Source organism: Epinephelus fuscoguttatus, linkage group LG6 (genome assembly GCF_011397635.1).
Source record: "Epinephelus fuscoguttatus linkage group LG6, E.fuscoguttatus.final_Chr_v1".
Taxonomy (NCBI): domain Eukaryota; kingdom Metazoa; phylum Chordata; class Actinopteri; order Perciformes; family Serranidae; genus Epinephelus; species Epinephelus fuscoguttatus.
Genome location: NC_064757.1, coordinates 22811951 through 22824557, shown reverse-complemented (window position 1 = coordinate 22824557; position 12607 = coordinate 22811951). Strand labels below are relative to the sequence as shown.

At 41.9% G+C, this 12607-nt stretch overlaps 1 protein-coding gene across 1 annotated transcript in view; it reads left to right on the top strand.

Moving 5' to 3' along the window:
* Positions 1 to 1801: 1801 nt before the first annotated feature.
* Positions 1802 to 12607, top strand: part of wscd2 (WSC domain containing 2) — a 46966-nt gene continuing 36160 nt past the window's right edge. The window contains exon 1 of the mRNA XM_049578894.1: positions 1802 to 2610. The gene's annotated coding sequence lies outside the window, so the exon portion shown is untranslated. The remainder of the gene's footprint in view (positions 2611 to 12607) is intronic.

Here is a 12607-nt window from a genome sequence, read left to right as displayed (position 1 = left end):
TGAGGGTGAGTTTGTGTACATGTATTAACATCAGTGCATTCAGCTTTGGATACTATTAACACACACACACACACAGTTTCACATATCTCACATACATAATATAGATGCATAGATAAAATTCATTATCAAAAATATACCTGATTTGGCTCAAAACAACCCATTGTCTTTGGGTAAAGTTAACCAGCATTGTGTTAACAATGATATGATTTCAGCAGTGGTGGACGCAGGCTGTCTGAGGGGCAGGGGAGAGAAGAATAAAAGGGGCACCAGCATGCAGAAAGTTTGCTAGCATGTAGCACAGCCTACATGACATTCATGGATGGATTAGGTGACAATGAGCCTCTGGGCACAGACATGCAGAAGGCCCCACGACCTCTTCTACACAGGAGCTAGGCACACAGACTTTATAGACATATAGCCTCATTTTGTTCTTGTTTCACATCTCTCTGTGGTTGTGTGCCCTTTGTGGCCATTTTGTGTTTTTGTAGTTTATGTTTCTGTGGCCTGTTTTTGTTATTGTTTAGCGTCTCTTGGCAGTCTTTTTGAGTCCCTTTGTAGATGTTTTGAATCTCTTTGTAGGTGCTTTGAATCTCTTCATGGTCATTTTGTGTCTCTTTGTGGTTGTTTTACCACTTTTCAAAGTTGTTATGGGTGATGGCGTATGGTAGGCCTAGTTAGGACGGGCCTTAGTGTAATGGGCCCTAGTGCAAGACTTTGTATCTAAACTGGCTACAACTTGACACTGGACAATGTCAACATACATATTACAAAGTAACCATCAGTGCAAATCTGTATGTGACAAAAATACGAAATAAAATAACAAAGTATTCATTCAATTAAATATCTTTTTTAGCATTTATTTCTGGTTTTATAGTTCATGTAAAGTAAACATATAATTTTATTGTAGAATAGACTGCTACTGACTCAGGGAAAAAAGAAACTATAATGGAAATGGGTTTTCCTTTATGTGAGCATACAGCAGTTGGCCCCACTTTTTTAATCTAACATGAGTTCTTCTTTGAATATGGGTGTGTTTCTGAGATGACAATCTGAATGATTTACAAGAGTCTGTTCTCTGGGGAACCTACTGTTGGAGGTACTGCTCTCTCAGCCCCCCTGTCCAATGGGCCCCTGTGCAACCGCACTGCCTGCACTGTCTGTATTTACATCCCTGGTTGCGAGTCTCTCCCCTTTGCAGCTGTTTTGCATCTCCTTATTGTCATTTTATGTCTCTTTGTTGTCATTTTGAGTCTCTTCCTGGTCGATATTGAGTAATTTGAGTGACATTTTGCAGGTGAAGGCCATGGGGACCCCCTGACACTTTCATTAATCCATCCTTCTGTCACAGCATGTTTTTACTGAGGTGCTGTTTTCAAACATGGGGACACCATGTTTTGCCTCCAGTGAGGTTTAGTAGGCCCTCTGACCCTCAAAAGAGGAATGAAACTATAAAAACATACATAAATAAAATCTTAGAATTGAATTTAAACTAAAAACTAAGACCATACTAATATTCTGAACATGGTTCGTGCATGTCTACTTTATATTGTCCTGCATTGGTATGACAAGGTGCATGCTGGTACCCTGAGACCATGGTCTAGCTGCACTCCAAACTAGCTGTGAGCCTGCTGCTATCAGTATTAATATCACTATTATTGCTGCAGTATATCTGTTTTTATGACCACTTTCCACTGCTGTCACTGCAGTCGGCAGGGTTCCAACAGAGAGCCATATATATACACTGCACTGTTAAGACTTCATATTGACTCAACCTCCCTTTTCAAATCCACAGTATCTGAGAGATTTAGAAACACTCAGTGGTGATTTGTAGTTTGCAGAGATCTATTGAAGCTGGTGGTGGCAATCAACCCAGGCAAAATGCTTGTATGCGCAAAACTAACCTGACTGCTAATTGGGATTCCGACTGAAGCCCTCGGACCAAATCAAACTCAAATTGCCTTGCCTCAGCAGGGAGAGTGTCACCGCGCCAGATCTCCCCTGTGTGGCCCGGAGAGCAGAGCGCAGCGCAGCGCGGCGGCCACTGCGCCTCATATGAGAGCTCTGCTGTGTCTCTTTAAGTACAGCAGGCAGTGCTGTTGGTCCGTGTGGCAGACACAGGCAGCGCAGGGCGCACGGTGCGGCGCTGCCTCTCCGCAGCGTCAAACAGCCTTCACATCGGACAGGCGACAGAAAAGACAGGTCGACCCACCGCCTGCATCACGTCCACGTCTGTGAACAGTTGAGGGGAGCGAATGGAACAAAGAGTGGACCGTCTCAGCGCGGCTGGGGATGATGAGGACTGGTGGTGAGCCTACAGGGCCATTAACATTACTCCCTCCTTCTTCTCCGACTGGGTGCTAGAAGCGTGTAGCGGTTTGTCTGCGGTAGATTATTGAACAACACTGAGTGACTAAACGAGCTAATGAGATTGGCAAACTGGCGTCAGTTATCTGCGGATGAAAGCCCAGTAAAAACAGCCCATCAGAGAAAATATTTTTTGTTGCTGAATGATCGTGGAGATGAAACATGTTTGAGAGATCCTCCGCTGAGTTGCGTCCTGTGAACTGCATCAAACCATCTGCTGGAGCGTCCTCTTGTCTCCTGTTTAAGGTAAGAGGAAGTCACTACACATGTTAAATTTGATTAGATAAAAAAAAAAACACACCAAAGAAAAGCTGTTGTGTAGCAGCTCAGAATCAGTCCTGTCAGATGTAGGGCGGTTTTACAGAAGTCTGCGTGGACTCCCAGTGAAGCTGCACTCCGGCATTAACACTGCTGGTTAACATCTTTGAGGTAGACCATAGCCCACAAACCCAGAGACCAGTTTTCCAGAATTTATTTCAGTATTTTTACTGTGTTGAATGAGCAAGGAAGCTGCCACTTGCTCCAGGAAACCCTGAACAGTAGCTGCAGGTATTTCAAGGCCAGCTATGTTTTGATTAGACTGAGCCTCAGGTGATAAAAATACCTGAAGGAAGTAGAAGTAGTGCCCTAATCTGCCCTGTCTGTTTCCAAACACCACACAGTAGCATGTCTGATTATGGGACTCACTTGGCTAACACAACTGAGATGTTTGTCTTAATATTTTCCTGTAGTATTTGCACTTGTAGTGCTTGTATATGCTGACAGACGTGAAGGTGTCCCTGCTCTCTACCTAGTGCATTATCATGTTCAGTGGGCAGTACAAATGCATTAGTCTCTAACCAGATGCCCACAGGCTGAACACCCTCATCATTTTCCCCAAAGTGTGAAGTCGCTGGGCTTTCATTAGAGCTCTCCTGCTAATTTTTAACCAGAGCTGCAAATCAGAAACAGACAGAGCCTAACCTGCATTTCCACTCCTCATCCGTTCCCTCAGAATCTAATTGTGGATTTGTCTGGATTTTAGTGTCATCAGCGTGTGCAGAACCTCACATATTTTGTTTTCTGAAGCTGTTTATTTATTCATGTTGTAGAAAAAGAGTTCAGCTCTTCTGTTTGACAGTGTTTGTCTATTGTTTTTGGCAAATATTCTCTGATTTCAGTTTTTCAGATGAGAGGATGTGCTGTTTTTCTCTTTTTTGTATCATAGTAAGTGGAATACGTTTGGGGTTTTGTCTTGCTTTTTTTGGACACAACAAGATATTTGTCACCATGGTTTCTGAGAAATAAAAAAGGGCATGTTTCACTATTTTCCTGACACTTTAAAGAAGTAAATCAAGAACATAATATGCAGATTTTCAAAAGATGGGAAAGTTGGATAGTGTATAAAACACCTATACATTCTTCTTTTTTTGTAGGGTTACAACAATAAAAAAAAAACAAAAACATACAACCAATAAGATAAAAAAAATCCCAGCAATCTACAAGACGGGACAAAGGGAACAAGGACGGAGGGAAAACAACCGAGACAGAGTATTATATAAATATGTGGATGCGTGTTTATACACAAAAATATAACCGTGCATGATACATATTTTACGTGGTACAATATCAAATTGTATTTTATGTTATGTACACTAGTTGACACCTCAGATTGTAAGAAAGGGTGCAACTCATCAGTACGTCAGGTTACAGTAGTATAAGGACCCCATATTTTCATGTAGATGTCTTGCCTATCTGTTAGCTTGTAACATAGTTTTTCACTGATATATCAACTTTAGCTTTCCAATGTCGCATAACTATTCTGCATCCCGTAATAAGGCCTATCCTGCACCATAAGATTACACCTATATGTTCTTTATTTGTTTAAGGTAATTTTTTTTAATTATCTTTTTTTGTAAAGTGATTAGAGTATCACAGGACACACCCCAACGCTCAGGTTCTATATATTAAGTTTGTTTTTCTGTGTTTGTACCTGTATTTATGTTTACTCTAATGGTCCTTCCTCAGCTTCTGTATAATCTACTTTAACTCACTTTTATGCTACCCTCTGTTACAGCTGTGTTTTACAGAAGACTAGGGAAAGGCTATTAAGTCTTATGAGGACAATTAAGTTGTTTGTCTGGACCTTGGTTTAACCCGGTAAATTGAGAATTGGAAAAAAAAAAGTAGATAATATGCAGACCAATCAATAATGAAAGTAACTGTTACACTACTGATCCTCAGCTGGTGAAGCCAATGACTTACAGGGTAACACCTAATGATTCTAAGTAAATTATGCAAATGCAGTGGCCTCCTCTCCCCCCTCATTGTTTCTGATGACCTCGGTGTACTGTAGATCACTGTATTGAACCAACCACTCAGTGCGAAGTGTCCAAGCTGAAGAAGAAGACCATAATGGTTGTTAAGATTGATCACAATGCTGTTAAAATCAATCCATGAATGGCACTAATTGCTCATGCTGCTGCCATTTCAGCACTTGGCATGACAGTAAATAAAAAGCATAGAGCATGACAGACCTCTTGTTATGGCACTCAGTTCATAGCTCCTGAATCTAGACCGAGCAGAACTGATCGATATCATGAGCGTCACTGTGAAATAAAAATCAAAGCTCCCCGTCCACCGTATTCTAATTTAACCCTCTGGTGATGGGAGTTTTTTGATCACATTATTATATAATAATGTGGTTTCACCTGCACATGGCAGAAAGCTGTGGACAGTCATTTAAAAAATAAAATCACTTAGATTTTATTGTTCGCAACAGTGGCTGTGTTGTCCCGTGAGCTCAGTCCTCCCTGAGGCAGAGGGTAACAGGCGTCAGAGGAATATGCCAACAACTGGAAAACATATTTCACTGGCGAATGAGAGGGTGCTGTTACCACTAATGCTGTTGCTTTAGTGAACAATCAGGGTCAAAGTCACAGCATTTTGCATCACCAAAGCCCCTCTGGGATTCAAGTGGAGCAACAGCCTTACCGATTGCACCAAAAAAGCTTGAATCCTGAAAGGAAAAAAAATCTTTTGTAAACTTGATGTTGAAGTTTTTCACACACTTTGCAGTGGCTGCAGAGGAGAACTTGAAAGTTGCTCAGATATGAAGTCCTTTGTGTAGCGACGGGGTGGCCGGCAGCAGAGTGAGAAGGCTTTGAATTCCTCCGGAGCTTATCTCTTCATCCTCTTGGTGACCTCTCAGGGACATGCCATGGATCATATCCAATGGCCCGCAGGCTTTGAAGATTGCCAGAGGAACTGACAGGAATTACAGTTTGCATGCTTGTGCTAGCCATTACAGTGAAATAACAGTGGTGCAGTGCGAGCTGTGTATAGGCTGGGTGGTGTACTCACTCCTGATATATCACCATCAAGAAAGGATGTCAAGATCCTCATTAGAGCTCCTACAAAAATAGCTTGGCATTAAATAGCCTGCTGTCTTCGCCAAAGACGTGCTGAAAGTTTCATACTGTTTATAGAGTCTGACGCTCTAAAGCAGAATAGCTTTAATACAGTCAGTGACTTCAAATTCTATTTTTATTGGTGTGAATTTAAAACCCAAAGGGGTATGCCAAATTTTATTGAAGTTTAGAATAGCTTATTTTGCTCTTCCTCAAAAGAAAAGATGATCTTTGAAAGAGGATAATCTTTAAAACTGTGTTACGGTCACACAGATCCGTAGTAGAGTAGAGTAGGTCAGTCTTGCTGCATGCACATCTCAGCCAGATTTTCAGCTCATAGGAGGATTATTCACAACACTGGACCTCTTCCGTAAGACGTATCCAGATAATCACTGTCTGCACAGGTGGTAAGGAAGTACAGGGTGCTGGACATCAGAAGCAAAGCCTAAACTTTAGCTGAAGTCTGTGGGTTTTGATCATAGACATTAAATGTAGATGTGCATTTATTTCAGCTTTATTACATTGCTCAAACTCAGACTCAAACATAGAATTCTGACAACGCTGCCAAGAAAATATATTGTATTAAAGTCCGTCTATGTTTTCCATCCTAACTGCTGCAGTTAGCAGTGACTGAAGAAAAGCTAAATAGCCAATTATATTTTTGACCCGCTGTTCAGGCTTTTCTGTCAGACAGAGACAGGCACCCCGCGGAGGACATGACTGTTGTTTAATCCAGCCATGGCTGATATGAAGCGTGAAATGGTGTGTGTGTGTGTGTGTTTGTGTGTCAGAGTCAGGGTGCAAGGTTGTGTGTTTCCGTCTTGTCCATCTCTGAACATGCTATATGCAAATGCAAGGCCATCCTGAGTATGTTGTTCTTGGAGGCTAAACCAATTGCAAAAGTCGTTAAATGAAATGATTATTGTATCATATTACATTTTTACACTGAGTGAGTGAATCTATCCTGAATCTTGATAGCTTTGCCTGCGTGAGACTTTGGTTATTGTTTCTTCATCAGTCAGTTTGTTCTCTACACAGAAATAGAATAAGAGAAGGACACACATTCCCATTCAAATCGACGAAGCAGGATGGTCAGAGCAACGGCCATTTTTATTTGTACTATTGCCATTGCAATTGTAGTGGGTGAACTTCTGTATAAACGCACCAACTTGCTGCAAGTTTTGCAGTGATGAGCTTTGGTAGAGTATCGTTATGTTTTTAGATAGCAATGCGTTACTTAAATATTACCATAACTTTTATTTCCCTGTTTCTTTTGCTTGCTATAAAAAGTCCACTGTTTAGGATTTAGAAGGACATATTGGCAGAAATGGAATATGATATATATTTTAGGTGAATAAAATCACGTTTTCACGTCAGCCACCATAGTGAGAAGCCCATCTGCAAGGAGCAGCATCAGAATTACATTTTTTTTTTTTTTTTAACATGAAACTGCTTTATTCAGTGTTGTTACGGATTTACATTACTGGGTCTGTTTGTTGTCGAGAGGAAGAGACCTCTGGGGATAATTCAGCTCCCTGTAGAAACCGCCTGAACATCTGGTCTCAAGTAATCAGAGAAAAAAGGTGAGCACTGATTAGCAGGTGCTGGGGTTGCCGCCCATCTCCAACATGTCAAACTGTGAAGGAGAAACACTGATTTGTAATGTGAAACTGCTTTATTTCGTGTTTGTACTGGTTTAAATTACCTGGTCCATTTGTTTTGGAGAGGAGGAGACCTCTGTGGATGATTCGGCTCCCGGTAGAAACCTCCTGAGCAATGAACACTCAAGGAATTAAAACTGGGAGAAGTTTCAGCTGGTTGCGACCTGCAGTCCTCACCTCTAGATGCTACTAAATCCTCCTGAGTCACACACACCTAACCATTAATTGCATGTTTGTTGAAACATGTAAATTGAAACTGTAGCTGCCTCCAAAGAACAAGTGTTAGAGAAAAACAGTGAGGATAAACAGCATGCATATCAGAATGTTTTCATATCTAACTCGGTGAATTTAGGGTTTGTTTTGACCAAACCAGAGTTGGTAATTGTTGCAACAGTGGACTAGCTAGATGATTTACAAGACTAACTAAGATGGTTTTAGTGAGTTTTATTTTGTTTTTGTCAGGTGTGAATGAAGTAAGTGTTTTACAAGAAGTTAACAAGGCAGTTAAGCGTTTAAGCGAATGTTAGTGTTAGTTAGGTGAAAGGGAGAAACTTGGATTGGTGTATGTGTATTTTTCTGTTTCATTCAAAAAAAATAGGTGCAAGAATAGGCCACAGTGGAATTCTAAATCTAGTGAGAGCGACACTCTTAGTGGCCCCATATCAGCTGACAACAATCGCTACTTTCTTTTGTACCAGTCAAATGACCATAGCAAACAGTTCAATGTCCGACTCCTTCGACTGCCATTCTGCTTCTGTGGTTGTAGACACCCAGCTCCAGTTTAAGTACATCAGCCCATGTAATTACTGTGATCAAACAGCAGTTATACTGTATAATTTACCATATAGTAATTTGATGGAGAACAACCTCTCTGCTCTTCCAAGACTTTTTTCCCAAACATGGATTTTTATTTGCCGTTCATCAGGAGGTCAGTCGGTGTCTCAGATGCGGCATCAACTCTGGCTCCTCTCAGTCTGACCCAACATCTCTGTTTGCCCTCCGCACCGTCAAGACTGACTCACTGTGTGAACGACACCAACCACTCAGGGTAGGCAGGAGGCTTGAAGAGCGAACAGAATGTGTGAAAGCAGTGGAGAAAATGAAAAAAGATGAGGAGCAGAAGATAAAACAGTGAATGTATAAGTCACATTCTCGGCAGTCCACCGCCGACCTTGAGATGGTGCCAGCGGCCGAGATTAGCACATCACCACTGTAATTGCTCACCTCGAGCAGCAGACCCCCTTGTCCTTTCTTCAACTTGATCCCTGCCACACAGAAAGGTTTTTGTTACTGTTAAAGTGCTGCGCTTCATTTTCTGTGGCTGCTGCACCAACAGAGCTCTGACCTGGCAACGGGCGGGCCTTTAAAAAGAGAAATTTAGTTTACCAACTCCACTTTTAGGAAACTGGAGGACAGAATGGTCGAGTGCTGCTTGTGTGCTTCACTGAGAGGCTTTTGTCTTTGGGTAATGCTGGACCTCAGACTGAAGCACCATTTATACTAAATGAGTTCCCACATTAGAGGTATTTATATTCTAATAGGTCGAAGACAACTGAATAATGTAGGAATAAAGAAGGCCTTATTTTAAGGATGCACAGAAGGGCAATAAGAGAAACGGAGCAGGTGGACCTGAATACAGGAGAATGCAGGACTTAAATACAAACTAGTCAGGTGAGGGGATTAAGTGCAGGTGGAGAAAACAGGCGGAGAGGCTCAGGTGAGGGGAATAAGGTGGTGAGGCAGAACAGACCAGAATCCTCCTAACAGTTAACTGACCCAGTGAAAGCAAAGACTAACTAATACAGGCAACATACATGAGTCTATTACACTCACTTCAGTCTTTCCAAAACATTATCAGAACACTGACTGTGACACATTGTTAACAACAATAAAGCATTATCAAGGATGCATCAATAGTTAATTTATTGCATTCTATCAGATTTGAATGTGTCAGGAACACAGGACGCATAACGAACATCACAATCACTGTTTGTTAAATGTATCTTTTAATAAACATCTTAAATTTTTAATGGTCTGAATGTCAGTTTCTCCCCGTGGTATCGAAAATGGCATCAAATATCGATAGTTTTCAAGGTATTGCATCAAAGTTAGAAATTCCAGTATTGTGACAACACTAGGAAGAACAATTAAATGACATATAAAGAAATCATTTTTAAGCTCTATTTGATCATGAGGTCGATATCATGGTGTTCTCTCAGCTTTAAGAACCTCACTTCAAGCAGCGTTAGTCGATCCGTGAAAACACATCCAGATTGCGCTGTGAGGAGTTAGACGAGCTTCTTGCTTAAAAGAGGATGTCAGGAGATTTTGATAAGCCCTGTCCTAACAATACTGCAATACAGCAGCGGGAGCCCTGATGTGATAAAGAATCAGAAGGGGTGGAGACCCCTCTGGGCCCGTCAGCCTGTGCAGTCAGTGTCAGCAGCGGCTTCAGATCTCCGTTCAGCGTGCCGGGCTCTAATTGGATTCTCACACTTGCCAGAGAAATTTGTCAGGTTGCTGTGAAATGAACTACTTGGCCAAATCAAGATGTGCATCCCTCTGTTCCACCCCTCCACCGCTGTGATTATCATGAACTAACAGAATACTCAAGCTTTTAAACAGATCTACTTCTTTTGCTTATTTCCTGTTGGGAATTCGTCATTAAGGGCTAAATAGTAGCATGTCCTCTTGATAGTTTGGTGCGCAGTAATTGTATCTACAGGGATTTCTCGTGAAAGATGTGCAACAGTAACCAAGCCTTGTCTATTTATACACTTTAAGCAAGGGCTTATTATTCTTACACTCCGCCTTACATGTTGTTCCATTAATTTACAGCAGCAAGCGGGATGAGCGCCTGAGTCTATCCCCTTATCAGCTACTTTTCTGAATCTGGCAGTAAGCAGAGCACACACACATGAGCTCCTCTGCAGCGGCGCTAATGTTCTCCATCTGTCAGTAGAAGTGCCCAGGTTGGCCGTGATGTTAGGAACTATCACATGCAGTAAATGAAGCACGCCTGGTCAGCCACGAGCCCATTGGCACGCCTTGTCAACCCTCATCACCTCCGCTCTCTCTGCGACTGTGCAGATGTCTTTCCCAGGTTGCTTGAGGGTGGGATGACTCAGCTCAAGTTCCCACTCAGCGCCTCACTGACTCCCGGTTCAGCCCTCTCCTCAGTCAACCGCGGCGACTTAAACACGGTCTGGCTGACCCGTTAGACTGAAGCCAGAGCACAGGCGGCATTACTTGCTGTGTTAGACCCTCAAATGAAACTTTTTTGTGTGACGTACTACTGCAGCATTATCAGATGGGCTCAAGTACCACTTCACTGTACCTTTCCAACAGTGGGGATGGCTTCATGGAATTGTTTGATATTAATTCACCACAAAGAAAACACAGAGGCTGCTGCGGATCTGTAAACAGAAACTGTACCTGAGCAGTTTATGACTGAACTCACTCTCTCGTCTCATTTTTGTCAGGTTTGCGTTCACACCACTTCCATTTTGAGAAGCAGAAGCCGGACACTTCAACCATCAATTTATTACTGGTTCATTTCAGCTTTTTTGTTTATTTGCTAAGTAGTAGCATCTTCAGGGCTGACAAATGAAGCCAACACGGGAGTGCCAAAGACTGCAGTTCCTTGAATGACCACTTGAGGTTGGCTCCAAAACAGAGTTAGTCCCCATAGACAGCCATGTTAAAATGTCCGACTTTACAGCAGAAATAAAAATGTTTACAGCCTGGTACCAAAAAGAGCTAATTCCGCCCTTCATGACAGATGTATGGAGGGTGGATTTTTATATGACTCACCCGTTTACATTATTATTAATGCTTAGATTTATGCATATTTAAGGGTCTTGCTGCTTGATTGACAGTCTGTCTGTGAGGCATCACAACAGTTTATGAGTCAGATCCACCCCTTCCTAATCCACAGCTCTGACCTCTCATCTGAATTTGGTCACCTCTGGCTCCAAATAAAACAAACAAGATGGCGATGGCCAAAATGCCAAACGTAAGACATTACAACAGGATTCCACAAACCAATGTTTGACGTCATGGTAGCTATGTCCATTATTTCATACAGTCTATGTTACAACTGACTGGTTGGTGGGAGGATTGTCATGTTGGAGAGTCATGGCTAGAAGGTTCCTGCGACAATAATTGTACTAATGTTCATTATCAGAGGAGCGAAATTTCTGTTTTATGAATTCTGTGCTAATTGAAGCTTAAGCAGTCAATTCAGGCTCTTACCATTACTGTGATCTATCCATGCAGATAGTTTCAGTTTTATCTGATGAAGTTCTGCGATTTCTGCCTCCAACCCAATTTAACTGAGGTGAAGGGTGTTTTGTTTGTGGCGGTCACAGCACTAAAAAATGTTCTTTCCATAAATGTTTCAGTTACTCAGGAAAATCCAGAGACCTCACTGAGAGACGTTTTCATTGGAACTACTTTCTACTGAAGAAAGAGTCCCTGTAAGTTTCAGAGGCAGAAAGTCAAAAAATGGGCACATAAAACCAAAACTATCTGCATGGCAAGTTGCCACTACAGGGAAGTGAGAAAATACGTTTTTAGGACATGAGTGACCTGACTCCTAAATGCAACTGCATCCCTGTTGGACTGAAGCACAGGTATTTCTTTTAAGAAAATAATCGAGAACCTAGCTGTCATCTCGCCCAGCTATTTCAGAGATTTCTGTTTCTGTATCTCACACACACGGTCGTAAACACACTCAGTCTTTCTTCCGTTGCTTTAGAGATGTTGTCTATGTTGCATCAGAGCAACACTGAAACACTGCTGCATGCTCGTCATATTTTATTCATCTTAGGAGCGGCTGCAGCACTGAGGCTCGCTCCTTCCTGCAAGTCCAAAGCAGGCAGCTGCCAGAAAGCCTGAATCCCCAGACACTTTGCCCATTTCTACCTCTACACACACATACACACATACACACATACACAAATAGACACCCACACACATGTACATTTAATGTAATAGCATACTAGTGCTCCCCTGTGTGCACACACATACGGTACATGTAACCTTCCATCATTGCAAAAGTGACCCTTTCTCAATTTCCTTCAGATTTTTGCTTCATGTGGTGAGTGATGCTGTTTCAGAATCTGGGAAACAATGCGGTTACAGTAAAAAGTATCAGAGAACCAAGCATTTCTCTGAAACATGCAGTGAATA